Source organism: Sander vitreus, chromosome 21 (genome assembly GCF_031162955.1).
Source record: "Sander vitreus isolate 19-12246 chromosome 21, sanVit1, whole genome shotgun sequence".
Classification (NCBI taxonomy): domain Eukaryota; kingdom Metazoa; phylum Chordata; class Actinopteri; order Perciformes; family Percidae; genus Sander; species Sander vitreus.
Window position 1 is genome coordinate 20,476,947 of NC_135875.1, and position 13,455 is coordinate 20,490,401.

A 13,455-nucleotide genomic window follows, 5' to 3' on the forward strand; every position below is an offset into this window, starting at 1 on the left:
AAAAAATACGTCTGCTTCTCTGACTGACGTTTCAACGTGTTTATCTTGTGCTTGCGATGATTGGTGCCTTTGGGTAACGCCTGTATCACATTAGCATAAAGTGAAATGGGGCTCGAAGTTTGATGCCTTAAAATGCAACACTAAAGTCTGGCATATCAAGCAAAAGGCTTTCCTATTCTGTTTAGGCAAAAGAAAAATACCAATCCTCCAATTCAGATAAAAAAGGTCCTGTGCTCATCTTCACATTTGCACTTTGCGCTTTCCTGCCTCTGCTACGGCTATGGCTATGGTCAGTAGCCCAGCCGGTAGGTTTTCCAATGAGCCTCTGCCAGAGTGCGAGTATGTTTATGTTTAGGCTGTTAGTAGGCTATGTGCATTACATGCGAGATGTTGATCAATCACATGAGGACACACTTAAAAACTTTTTTTTTATTCCAATGAGATAATTCGGCACAGATTAAAATGCCTTTTGATTTATTACAAATAGGCTACATTTTAAAATGTAAAAAAAAATCTCATGACAACACATGGATAGAAGAAGCGCGGGCAGCTGGGAGCCACAGTTTCGCCACAATGCTCTACTGTAATGGCCAATACAGCTAAGCCTATTGGCGCAACAAAGAGAGAGAGGAGAGACAGTATTTCTAGGAACAGATACACCCACTGTGGGAGATGTACTGTGTGTACCAACATTAAAAAACAACAGGAATGAACGTCGAATGTTTTTGATCAGGGACTTGAGTGCATGCACGTGTGTCTCCACAGTCATTATGTAGGAACAAATGGACAGAGGTGTCTAACCTCAGCAGATGAGAGCGGCTCGAGAGTGTATGATTGGTCTAGCCCATAAGCCTCGTGAATCACTTAACGGCCTCTCGTCTACACAACCCTGTACACCCAACCAGGGGGTGTCAGGAGGTTTGTGGGTGGAGGGGCAGGCATGTGATAGAACATCCTCGCAGTCCAGTGTTGATGGGAGTAACGCGTTATAAAAGTAACGCAATTACAGTAATGTATTCCTTTTTGCTGTAACGCAGTAATATAACGCATTGCTAATTAAATTTCAGTAATAGTATACCCGTTACAATCTCAGTAACGCGAGTTGCAACGCATTTTAACGCAACATTTAGTGGGGTTTTGTTTTTGAATTCACCAACACCGCGAAACATTTCTTCACAGAAAAAAAAAAGCCGTGAGTATTATTTCCTGTTGCTGTATTCGATGGTTGAGATGACTTATGGAGTTATTACGCTGCGTTGAAGCGAACTGTCCCGTCACTGTTCCCGTGGTCAGAGCCAGAACCAGAGACGGTACGGACAACAGGTGACGGTACATCAGCGCAGACAGCAGTGTGTCCGTGTTGCTGACAGATTGAAACATGTCGGGAATTAATGTTTAGGCTTGCTACACTAGCCTGACAAGCCAGACCCACATCATGATGTTGGGTCTGGGAACTCACCATTGGCAGGGCTCAATCCGAGGGGCGGGATAAACGGTTGTCTTTCAAATTCCCTCTGCACGCAAATGGGATAGCGCTACAACCAACCAGAGCGACGCTAGTTGATAGATTAAACTTTATCCGGTCGGCAAAACTCTGAACACATCTTCCTTTTTTAAGAATGACTTCAGTGCCGTTCTTTGTTCTTTTCAGTCTTTCAGAGTCGCGGCCAAAGCCGATTCGAAAGACCGCTGTTCGCCAGCAGCTGCAGCAGCAGCAGCAGCCATCTTCTTTGTTTTCAAGTAGCAGGGAATTCACACGGAACCGTCGCAACTCTGCTGTCATTATGTTAAGCCCGCCCACCAACTCTATACACGATGTGATTGGCCTGACTAGAGTTTGGTTTTTCCAGCTCGCAAGCCAACGGAGAGTTGCTAGACGACCCTGGCTGCAAATTACATTTGCTGCCGATAGGGTGCGTCTAGATTTCTAGGCTGTTGCTATACGTAAATACCATTGCATTTTATCAGCCGTGGACATTTGTAATTGAGTATTTTCATTTTCTCCTACTTGCCTATTGTGCGTTTTACTTCAGCTTAACAACAAAATATGATGAATAATCTATGATGTATGAAAGTGGATAAAGAGGAGACTTTATTGATCCGGTGGTGAAATAGCTAGCACAATAGTTAGCTGCCAAGTCAAACTTCTGCTGTTATTTTGGTGAAAGTAACTCAAAAGTAATTCAAAAGTAGTATAACGCATTACAATTCAGAGACAGTAATATTGTAATTTAACTAATTACTCTCAAATGAGAGTAACTAGTAATCTATAATGTATTACATTTTGGAAGTAACTTGCCCACACAGCAGTCATACAGTAGCAGTCAGCATAGCACATACAGCATACAGCCAGTGGAATTACATAAAGGAGGAATATGACCAAAGTGTGACGATTACCTGCATGTCATGACCTGGCCCAGGTGGTCATAACAAAAAGACAACACCATGTTAAATGTTTAAAACAATACAATACTTTATTAAACCAAATTGAACCAAATAAGGCCAAATTAACTATATACAGAATGAGATGTAGAAATCAGTGGAGGCAGAGGTGTAGGGTGTGCATGAGTGAGTGTGTGTTGGTGTTGTGTACAGTGTAAACTCAGCAAAAGGCAAACCTAGGATACCATAACCAAACATAACCTAACCAAACCTTGGTGTGCCTGTGGAAACAGCAGGGAGGGAGGGAGAGGGAGAGAGAGAGACAGGATACTGCAGCTAAAGAAGCCTCAGCACACCAGACCCAAGTGAGCTGAGTTACTCTAATTAGTAACCTGCAAACAGGAGGCACAAGTTTGGACACACCCCCACCACGTAGACAGCAAAAACACTCAAATAACACCAAGGGCCCTATTTTAACGATCTAAGCGCACGGCGTGACGCGCCTGGCGCAGGTGGGTTTAGGGCGTGTCCAAATCCACTTTTGCTAGTTTGACGGCGGAAAAAAGGGTCCGTGAGCCGGGCGCATGGTTCAAAAGGGTTGTACTTAGTGTCTTAATTGATCATAGGTGTGTTTTGGGCGCTACATGCAATAAATCAATCAGGAGTGTCATCTCCCATTCCCTTTAAAAGCCAGGCGCGTTTGGACCTTGGCGCATTGCTATTATGATGGCGGATTTGCACGGTAATATTTTTATTTGTAATCTTCTGCGCGTCTCTGTGTGTGTGTGTGTAACAAGCAGAAGCTGGTTGAAGGACTGAAGGAGGGAGGATGCATTTGCACGGTCAAACAAGTCCTCCACAGGTGGAAAACTTCAAAAAAATCATATTCACGGTGGAATATTCACTTTCATTAGCCATGTAAACAGCTTAGTCTGAATTAGAGATGGTCCGATACCATTTTTTGCTTCCCGATACCGATTCTGATACCTGAACTTGCGTATCGGCCGATCCCGAGTATCGATCCGATACCAGTGTGTCATATATTTTATTATGTTTTAACAACTGCATACTACTGTCCCTGTATGGATGTGATATGATTTCTATCTTTGTTATTGGTGGGGGGTAAATAGAGTCATTTTTAACGCCTCGTAAGCATTTTTTAACTGTAGAGTAAGTGGCTGAAACAGGGTTCTAGCTCTGAAACACACACAACACATATTAGTCTGGGAGTTTTTTTTAACAAGTTTATTGCAGGTCAACATTGGTCCGCACTGGTTCATACTAATCAATATCATTTTTTCCATTTTCTTTTCCATACAATAACAACAATACAGCAGCAACCAACAACATACAGTTGTAATCATTTGGCGGATTCTAAATACACAACAATGGTAAGGTAGTAAATAGCAAGACTCCTCCCAGCAATCCTGAATCTACGCTTCTCCGCATGGAGGACCTCGCCCAACCATCAAACTTTTGATTAGTCTGGGAGTTGATTAGATCAAATTATATCATAATAATATAGGGTAACACTTTACTTGAAGGTATCGACATAATCGTGACATGACACTGTCATAACTATGACATGTCACTGTCATTAACGTGTCATAAACGTTATAAACAAGTCATAAACGTTTATGACTTCTGGCATTAAGTGTCATTTGGTTTTTGTCATGACAAGTTGACATTGTTTGGGTTGTCTTGATTATGACAACTTGACATTTATCAAAGTGACATTACCAAAAGCTGTCTTGGTCATGACAGAAGTCAAACGTTTATGACTTGTTTATAACGTTTATGACACGTTCATGACAATGTCATGCATAGTTATGACAGTGTCATGTCACGATTATGTCGATACCTTCAAGTAAAGTGTTACCTAATTTAGGCATGTATATAATTAGGTACAGGTATTTTTAAAACCGTGGGTGTGTATTCTGTGTCGTAGCTTTACGGCTCCCTTGGACATCCCTAAGCCTGATGACGACACACAGCTTCAATATGTGTCTAAAAACATCAAAACACCAGGGTGATGGAGGGAATGCCATGTAAGGATTAACATACTGGCTCGGAGGTGTGGCGCGCACACACACACACACACACACAAACACACACACACACACACACACACACACGCGCTGTGAGTGACAAGTTGGCATCAATGTGCTGAATCCCACTGTGAGCCTCAATCTGTTGGGCAAAGACGTCAATGTGTGAAGTTTCCTGGCACAGAAAATGTATTCTGAATGGAGGATGCTCATCACACTCGCTCACGCACGCACACACTCATCCACACAAACAATACGCATATGAAATATAAACAGATACGCAGGAGAGTGGGCCGGTTAAAATGGGTTAGCTGTAATAGCCATCACAGCTAATTTACCTAACACTAACTCAAATAGAATAAAAAAATGTGATTATTCACCACGTTTAATAGATATTGGACTACAGACAACACAAACATTCGCAGCCAACAATTAGAGCAAGCTGCTATTTTGGTCTCACACCCCTCCCGAGGTTTCAAATCCACAGGAAATCCCTATGAAATACATCCCCTTAGCTTCCATATTCTCACAACAAATATGATTCAGCTTACTCCAAAAAAGGATATTTTTGTTATCCTATAAGAGAGGATCTTTGTGAGTCAATCTTTGCCATGTACTGCTGTTCTTTATTCTTTCTCTTCTCAGGCCACACACACACGCACACACACAAACACACACACACATGCACACAAAACTACAAACGTTTGCGTCATCCTCTATTTCCACGGGTCCTGCGAACCAGACGAATGCGCGAGCTCATTTTATTCGCTCTAGCAGATGCGTCTGGTCCAAGGGGGTAAGCGAGCATCCGGAAAGCGTACCTCCTATGGGGAGATTCTGAGGCTAACAAGCCATCACCTGCTGTTAACATTCCATTGACTGCCATTCACTTTGACAGCGAATAACTTTACATCTGAAGCATTTAAAGATTTTTCCATTGTTTATTTCTAAAGAAACACGACAATGTATAAAAGGCTCCATTACCTTGTACCTCACGTTATGGCTCCGTAGCAGACGTTTTTATAAAAATAGGCTAACAGTTGTGTCATAACCACGTGACTTTCTGTCGCATAGTAGAGAAATTACCGTATAGTACAGGAGAAGCTCGCAGGCAGTTTCGACTTACATTAGCTGTTTAATTACTAATGTTAACTAGCATTTTAGTTATCAATAATTAGCCTGTGCCTATGTTATCTCCTTACATATCATATACCTACGCTCTCCGTCTCTATAAGATTGGGAATGATTAAGATTTCTCTTGGCACAGCTACCAGAAGACTTACAACTTTCAGACAGGTTGCTCACGTCACATCTACGTCGTCGAGCTCAGTTTGAGGCTGCGCAGCAACGCTCAGCCATCACCGGAAAAGTGATGTGTGTCCATTTCTTTTACTGTCTATGGTCTGGTCCTCCACTTTATTTGAATACAGCATAGACAATCTGCTTAGAAATATAGGAAATATTGGATAGGATAGAACAACACGATATAATTCTGCTAAATAAAACATCAAAACAAATCCAGTGCTGGTTCCATAGTATGGTAGAATTTAGGATAGTGACAAACCAAGATGGCTGCAGCTGAGTGGAACTATCTGATGATATACTATGTTCAAATTCTGATGCCAAATTGTCGTGGCAAATTGATGCTACACCACCACAGCTCATCTCTAAACGCTGCAGTCTGTTTACGTTTCTCCGTCGCTCAGCGCTACGACGTGTTTCATTGCTCTGACTGGTTGTAGGTCTAACCGATCCCGTTCGGAAGCATTTTGTCTACGGTTGTTGCTAAAGCCCTTTGGAAATCGAGGAAATGAACTGAGAGTTTCCAGACTAACTCACATTTGTAATTTGGTTTGGCAATGTCAGGCAGTAGCCAACAGTAGCCCCTTTAATGTTGTTGTTTGTATACGTATATGTGCTCGGTGATTACGTGTCAGATTTAATAAGGTTAACACCATGGCTGCTACACAGAGGACCTTCAGATACTACAAACTGAATTGACAATAGGAAGGGATGAAATGAACACAAGAGTGTGTGTGTGTGTGTGTGTGTGTGTGTGTGACGTGAGCAGCCTAATGTGAACATTTTCCAGCTCTTGTGTCTTGTGTCTGGAAGTGAGGCTGCTCTACAAAGAGATGTCATCAGCTATATCTGTTCCTCTGTGAAGATAGATGGCAGAGCGACGTGGATGTCCATCATCGTGGAAATTCACCTGCTTTTTCTTTCCATTTCCTACACACACACACACACACACACACACACACACACAAAAGCATACATAGTGCATGAAGACAGGCATAAACACACAAACACACAAGCTGTGCTATTTGTCCCATACTGACCGAATACACATATAGGAAATGAATCATGATCAAGCGTACGCAACACGCACCTTATCAACCCCAGGTGATGTGCACTGTTGTCGATGTTTTCTTCTTATGTAATTGTCTGGTTGCGTAAAGCAAATTCACAACTGAACTCCTTCAACTCAATCTCTTACTTGCATAACATCTACTTTCCCTGCACTCTTCATTCTTCCTTCCGATCTCTGCAGATATCAGCAAGCCTCACTTGGAAATGAATTACATTTCCAGGGAGCTTCAGCAGAACAGGACTTATTCGCAATTAGTAAATGTGGTGCAGCGAGGCAGTGCTCCTTCCTTTAGAAAAGAACATGAAAAACCCTGAAATGAACTGCTTATGATTCATTACTGTACTTACTATACTTATCAACAGCGTGTTCCACTCAGAGATCACTGCAATGCATTGTCTTCCTCTAAAAAGAAAATGAAGTCCCATCTTTTGTAAGCTCGGCATGACATGCAGCTAACAGCAGCTTTTCACAGAAATACTGCAAACTCGTTGCCTCCCTTATGAAGCAGCACAGAGAAAAAGAGACAAGTAGGAGAACTATATTGTTATTCAACCTTTGATTCATCATGCATTCCAGGAATGGACCTCTCTATCTTGCCTGACCCCTCTTTCCTTACACGTGCCTCATCTACTTTACTTAGTGTTTGCCACCATTTCTCAGAATGCCTTGACAACACAGAGAGATGAAAAAGTTGTGTTGTTTCCCAACTGAGAAATAGCGAATCATGCACCGTACTCAAAACACAACATGACTTGCAGCTGCATTGCATTCTGGTCGACTAAAGCTGCTGTCACTGCAGAAACTGGGATCTTTTTTTTTTTCTCCCTCTTTGACTGCTGAACAACATTGATGCAAAATGGCCGCTCTAAAAAAAGCCAGATTACAGGATGTTGTGCTATTTGTCATTATAAAAATCAAAGCTGCTATAATTGATCATAGGTGTGATTGGCAAAGGACAAAAAAGAAGGAAAATATACGCCGCACCCAGCATCACCCCCCCGTGCACACACAGTTTGCACTGTATTTCATTAAATGTATATACATTTCATGAAATACAGTGCAAACAGTGCACATTGAATGACAAGCTATCCTTTTAGGAAGGCTATATACCGTTTGTTTTTCTTTGACATGTTTTCGTTTAACTTCAGTTAGATGGCTTAGAGTTACTGAATGCATCTGCCAGACTGTTAACCTGCATGCTCAGCACGCGTTCTTTATTAGATGTGTAATAGTACCGTTGATGGGTGATTTAGCAAATACAAGCACTTTAGGTTGTAGGTTTTTAGGCAAAATGAAAACTCTTTAAACTGATTTTTATCTATCTGAATGTTTTCTTCACTCTGTCTGGAAACAACAACTAACAGTGGCTAAGACCATACTATCTGAGAATATACAGATTTTTGTTGGTTTCTCCAAATACCTGAGGAAAAATGTCATTAGCACCACATAATGTTTTAGTTGAAAAGGAAGGTACAGAAATTGTGGCCATATATATAAATGTATATATAAAATTTCACATGATGTTTTTATGAAATCATGTTTTACTACATGTAGTTTTTTTTTTTTTTTTTTACTTTTTGTCTTAGTCATTGTCATGTTTAACCCTTTTGTTGTCTTGCCCTTCCGGGTCAAAATTGAAAATTCACTTTTTTAGCGCTTTTTTTCTTTTCTTTTGGCAAATTTGTAAAAGTTTTTGTCAAAAAAGCTTTCAAAGTTTTCTTTATTCATGGTCAATAAACCGATTTTATATGACATTATACCTCATTTTTTCGCCCTTCACAATCCACAAAATTAATATTTTGTTGTGTTTTCTAGTAAATTAAAGGACAATTCCGGCGCAAAACAAACCTAGGGGTTATTAACAGATGTGTACCCACTCTTTCGCTCTCTGGGACATGTTTTCATGCTAATCGAATGAGTTTTTAGCTTGCAAGACGCTAGCGCGGCTCGCCGATTAGCTTACAACGCTAGTATTCAGGGCACAGGGAACGTAAAAACAAATCGCTATTTATACCACTAAAAAGGCTAAAAATATCACCAAACTTCAACGGTAGCATAATGAGGGTCCCTAAATGTTAACCGAAGCATTGAGAACTTTGTAAGTGATGAACAAAGAGCTCCGTGAAAGGGCTACGAGAGAGAGAGAGCTACCGGTAGTCAATGCCGCAACACAGCCTTGTACTTCAGGAAACTGGTGGTGTACCTGCGGACATTGTGAAGCTATGGCCACCGAACAGGAGTGTCTGTGTTGCAAGGAGTGGGACCTGTTGCGTCGCGATGCCCAAGAGCCGCAGCGTTTTGTACAGTCTGAAGAGTTCCCCTTTCTGATAAACAGGGCTGTACTTGAAACTTTTTCGGCGACCCAGACCTGAGGGACCAGATGGACAGTTATCCACTGAGTTATTTCAGATATATTGAGCAAATTGCTTCTGATTTTAGTTTGCATCGCCAGTTGTAAGTCATGACTGGTTTCCAAGACGGCGGAGGCGTGTAAACATGAACGCGAGTGTCTTTATAATCTATCTTTTCAATAAACTGTCTGTACACTTACAAAGTTCTCAATGCTGCGGTTAACATTTAGGGACCCTCATTATGCTACCGTTGAAGTTTGGTGATATTTTTAGCCTTTTTAGTGGTATAAATAGCGATTTGTTTTTACGTTCCCTGAATACTAGCGTTGTAAGCTAATCGGCGGTCTGTGCTTGCGTCTTTCAAGCTAAAAACTCATTCGATTAGCATGAAAACATGTCCCAGAGAGCGACAGAGTGGGTACACATCTGTTAATAACCCCTAGGTTCGTTTTGCGCCGCAATTGTCCTTTAAGTACCCTAAGTTTTAGATTAGGTGTTAGTCAGTCTCAACACCTTTCTATCCCTTTTTTGCTGACGTTTGGCCGTCGGCTCTGTGTGTCCGGGCCTTAACAATAGATCAAATGACTGTGTATGTGAAAGGTGTTTTGAGAATTATCAACCAACTCTGCTGTTCGTCTACGGAGAGTTTAAGTGTCTTTCAGAGACTGTGCCCCTTTTAAAAAATAAAACTCTCCCTACAGCTTCGGAATAGATATTTGGCAACGCTGTCGCAAAAACTCGTTGGCGACTCTCCCTCCCTCCCATCTTCTCCCTCTGGTCATGTGCATTTGTTTTCAAAGAAGCCGGCGAACGCACGGAGCCATGTCCACTGAGGTTTTTCTCGAAATATTACCCTTCTCTCCCGGGTCCGTAACATTATTCTTTTTTCCTACAATGGCCTTAGAACGCTGTCGGAGCTGAAGCAACTTGCGTTTGCCAACATCAAGCTTACAAGAAACTCTCGCCATTCTGAAAACGCAGGTCCGATGTTTACTTGTGTCTGACTCCTCGCTCGGTCAGTCTTCCGTTTCCTCTTTCTCTGTTCATCCGACAATGCTTTCCTAGCTTTCTGTTTCTTTTTTGCAGGCTCAGCCATGACGATAGTGTGAAAAACTCCATCGTTACCTTGTTCTTATAGCTAGCCGGTTCCTGGATGAGGGCGTGTAGCGGCAAAGTTGCAAGGGTGGTATTTCCGCTCACAGGCGCTAGGGGGAAGCGAGACGACCACCATTCAAACCAAAAAAAGGTCATATAACCATTCCAATGACTCCGAAGCTGTTCAGTTAAGGTAAATTAAGCTACAAAAAAACGGCATAATTCCCCTTTAAGGAATGGTAGTGTTGTTCCATATCTGCTGAATGTGTTAACTTAAAAGGTGATAGTATGTCAGTGTTGTGTTTACAGCTAGTTTTCGCTGCTCCCACGTGGCCAAAAAATCAACTAAAGCAGGTTTAAGTGATGAAAACAGTTAACAATATTTAATGGGTTTCAAATTTTAAAGGGCTTTTACGTATACTGCTCTTACCGGTTGTAATTTGCTGCGGACTGATTTGCGTCTAAGGGCATGGTCTCTCTAAGTGTCTTTAGTAATAGATTGAAGGAGTTGAATGAAGGTACATGATGTTGTAGATGCGTTGAATGTGCTATGTTCCCCTATGTGAGTCTTACTTAGGTATACTCATGTGATCAAAAATGGTATTGTGTGTAACTATTGCAGCCTATGTTGTGTGTCTAAAACTCAGTTTAATGTGATGCTGCTTGTCTTGGCCGGGACACTATTGTACAGGAAATGTTTTATGTTAACGAGGCTGTTCCTGGATAAATAAATAAAAATATATAAAATATTGTCGAGAAGAGTGCTGAAAGGGCTAAAAAAATGTAATGTTGGGTTAGTCAGCCACTTTGAAACTGCCATGTGTAAGGAATAGCACTCCGCCTCCAGGGGGCACTAACCAAGGTTTTAGGTTTTAAGCCTCTTTCAACAACAATACATGGAAATCTGTGTAGACGCTCACACAGGAGCCAACATACATCATTATCTTACTTGTTACAATGATTCAACATACTGTATGCTCAAGTGTTCAATTTGAAAATTGTAGTAAAGTATGTAGGCTGCTATAACATTTTGGTGCATTCCAATTCTCATGCAAAGCTTCCTAATGCTGCCCCAGCAAATTTCAGAAACTCCTACAAAAAAGAAAACACTGAGTTGCGTGTGTATTTCTGCAGGCTACACAAAAGTGGCATGCCAATAAAAAAGAAGTATTTTCAGTAAAGACAGTGGACAGAGAGACAGACATAAGGGCAACAGCACCATAAAATAAGCTTATCAGTGTTATAGTTCTGTAGTCGAGTGCAGTTGTGTGTTTGTTCAGTAATTACTTGCAGTGTTTGACTTCCAACCATAACACCAGCTCAGCAAAACACTGTGTCCTGTTCCTTTAGCCACACGGACAGATGGATAGATGACTGATGCACAGACGGAGGCAGACAGATGACAATAAACCAGAACAACAGACTGACAAAATTCTGCCTGTGGATGAATCACCCACTTTGGCACAAGCAAAAAACCTGCTAACTACTGACTCAGATATTACATACTAGCATCAACACAGGAGGAGCAGTTATGTTCTCATCACTCAAACCTGCATTATTTATTTAGTTTTGGCCACTGGGGGCAGCAGAAACAAGCTAGCTGTCAAGGCTACATTGACATGTCACCTTTTAAGTGGATACAGTGTAATTGTTAGCAAACAGTTGCATATTTACACGTCCAGCAGTTAAAGGAGAATTCCGGCCAATTTTTACGTTAATCTTGATCGCTATAGCTACGCGAGTACTTTCAATAGAAAAAACCCCGACCCGAATCAGTGCAGGTAACACGGAGAAGCTGCAGCTACGTACTACAAGCGTCCCCTGAGCTAAAACGGCAGTGGTCGGGGTAAGTTTTAGAGTGCCTTTGTGCCTCTTACCAGACACAAAATACAATGAATATGTCTGTGCCACATGAACAGGGCCTTTACGTGTCAACAAGATGCGTTTTCAACTCAAACATTATGTGTTTAAATTCACCTACCCATGTCCCTGTCTCGATCCTGCCGGTAGCTAGCTTGCCCTGCTGGCTGATAGCCGATAGCTGCCGTCCGGTGAGTGTATTCAGCCAGGCTTCTGTGATAATCATCCCAATAACAATCCACGGAGCGGCGGTGGTGTGGCTATGTCCTCCAGAGGACAGGTCATGTCAAAACAGTAGTGCGATAGTAGCTGTTAGCTGCTAGCTGCCCTCTGGTGAGTGTGTACAGCCAGATAGCCGTTAGCTGCTAGCTGCCGTCCGGTGAGTGTATTCAGCCAGGCTTCTGTGATAATCATCCCAATAACAATCCATGGAGCGGCGGTGGTCTGGTGGATGTCATGCATAGGACAGATCATGCCTTCGCAGTGAAAAGTTTAGATTATTTTCCCCTCAAAATAGGTAATTGAGCACTGTAGTGGTTATGACCATATCAGTGACTATGTAACTACATGGAAATGGGATAAACGATGTCTGTGGCTTGCACAGTAATAGTGTTACTGAAGCTTAGCTGTAGCATCGCGCTGTCCCCTGGGATTTCAGTTGTAGCAGGAAAAGGTAAAGAGTAGTGTGTGAAGAGTGTAGAGCGGAGTTGTTCACAAGGGAAGAAGCTTGGAGTAACGTAACTATGGAGAACATAGCAGATATACAACACACGGAAGAGTCTTGAGTTTGATGGTCGTCCTTATTTATTCGAACCCGAGTATACAGACGAAGAACTAGCCTCACAAGAGTTGGAAAGAACGAGACAGAGGGGCAACAGGCAGATTGCTGCTCCAAGCACAAGCTAAAGCTAGCCTTCAGTAACTGGAGGACATAGCAACACCATCGCCGCTCTGTGGATTGTTATTGGGATGATTATCACAGAAGCCTGGCTGAATACACTCACCGGACGGCAGCTAGCAGCAAACGGATATCTGGCTGTACACAATCACCGGAGGGCAGCTAGCAGCTAACAGCTAACGGCTATCTGGCTGTACACAATCACCGGAGGGCAGCTAGCAGCTAACAGCTAACGGCTATCTGGCTGTACACACTCACCGGAGGGCAGTTAGCAGGTAACAGCTACTACCGCACTACTGTTTTTTTTTAGGGGGAAATAAACTTCAAGACGTGACATGACCTGTCCTCTGGAGGACATAGCCACACCACCGCAGCTCCGTGGATTGTTATTGGGATGATTATCACAGAAGCCTGGCTGAATACACTCACCGGACGGCAGCTAGCAGC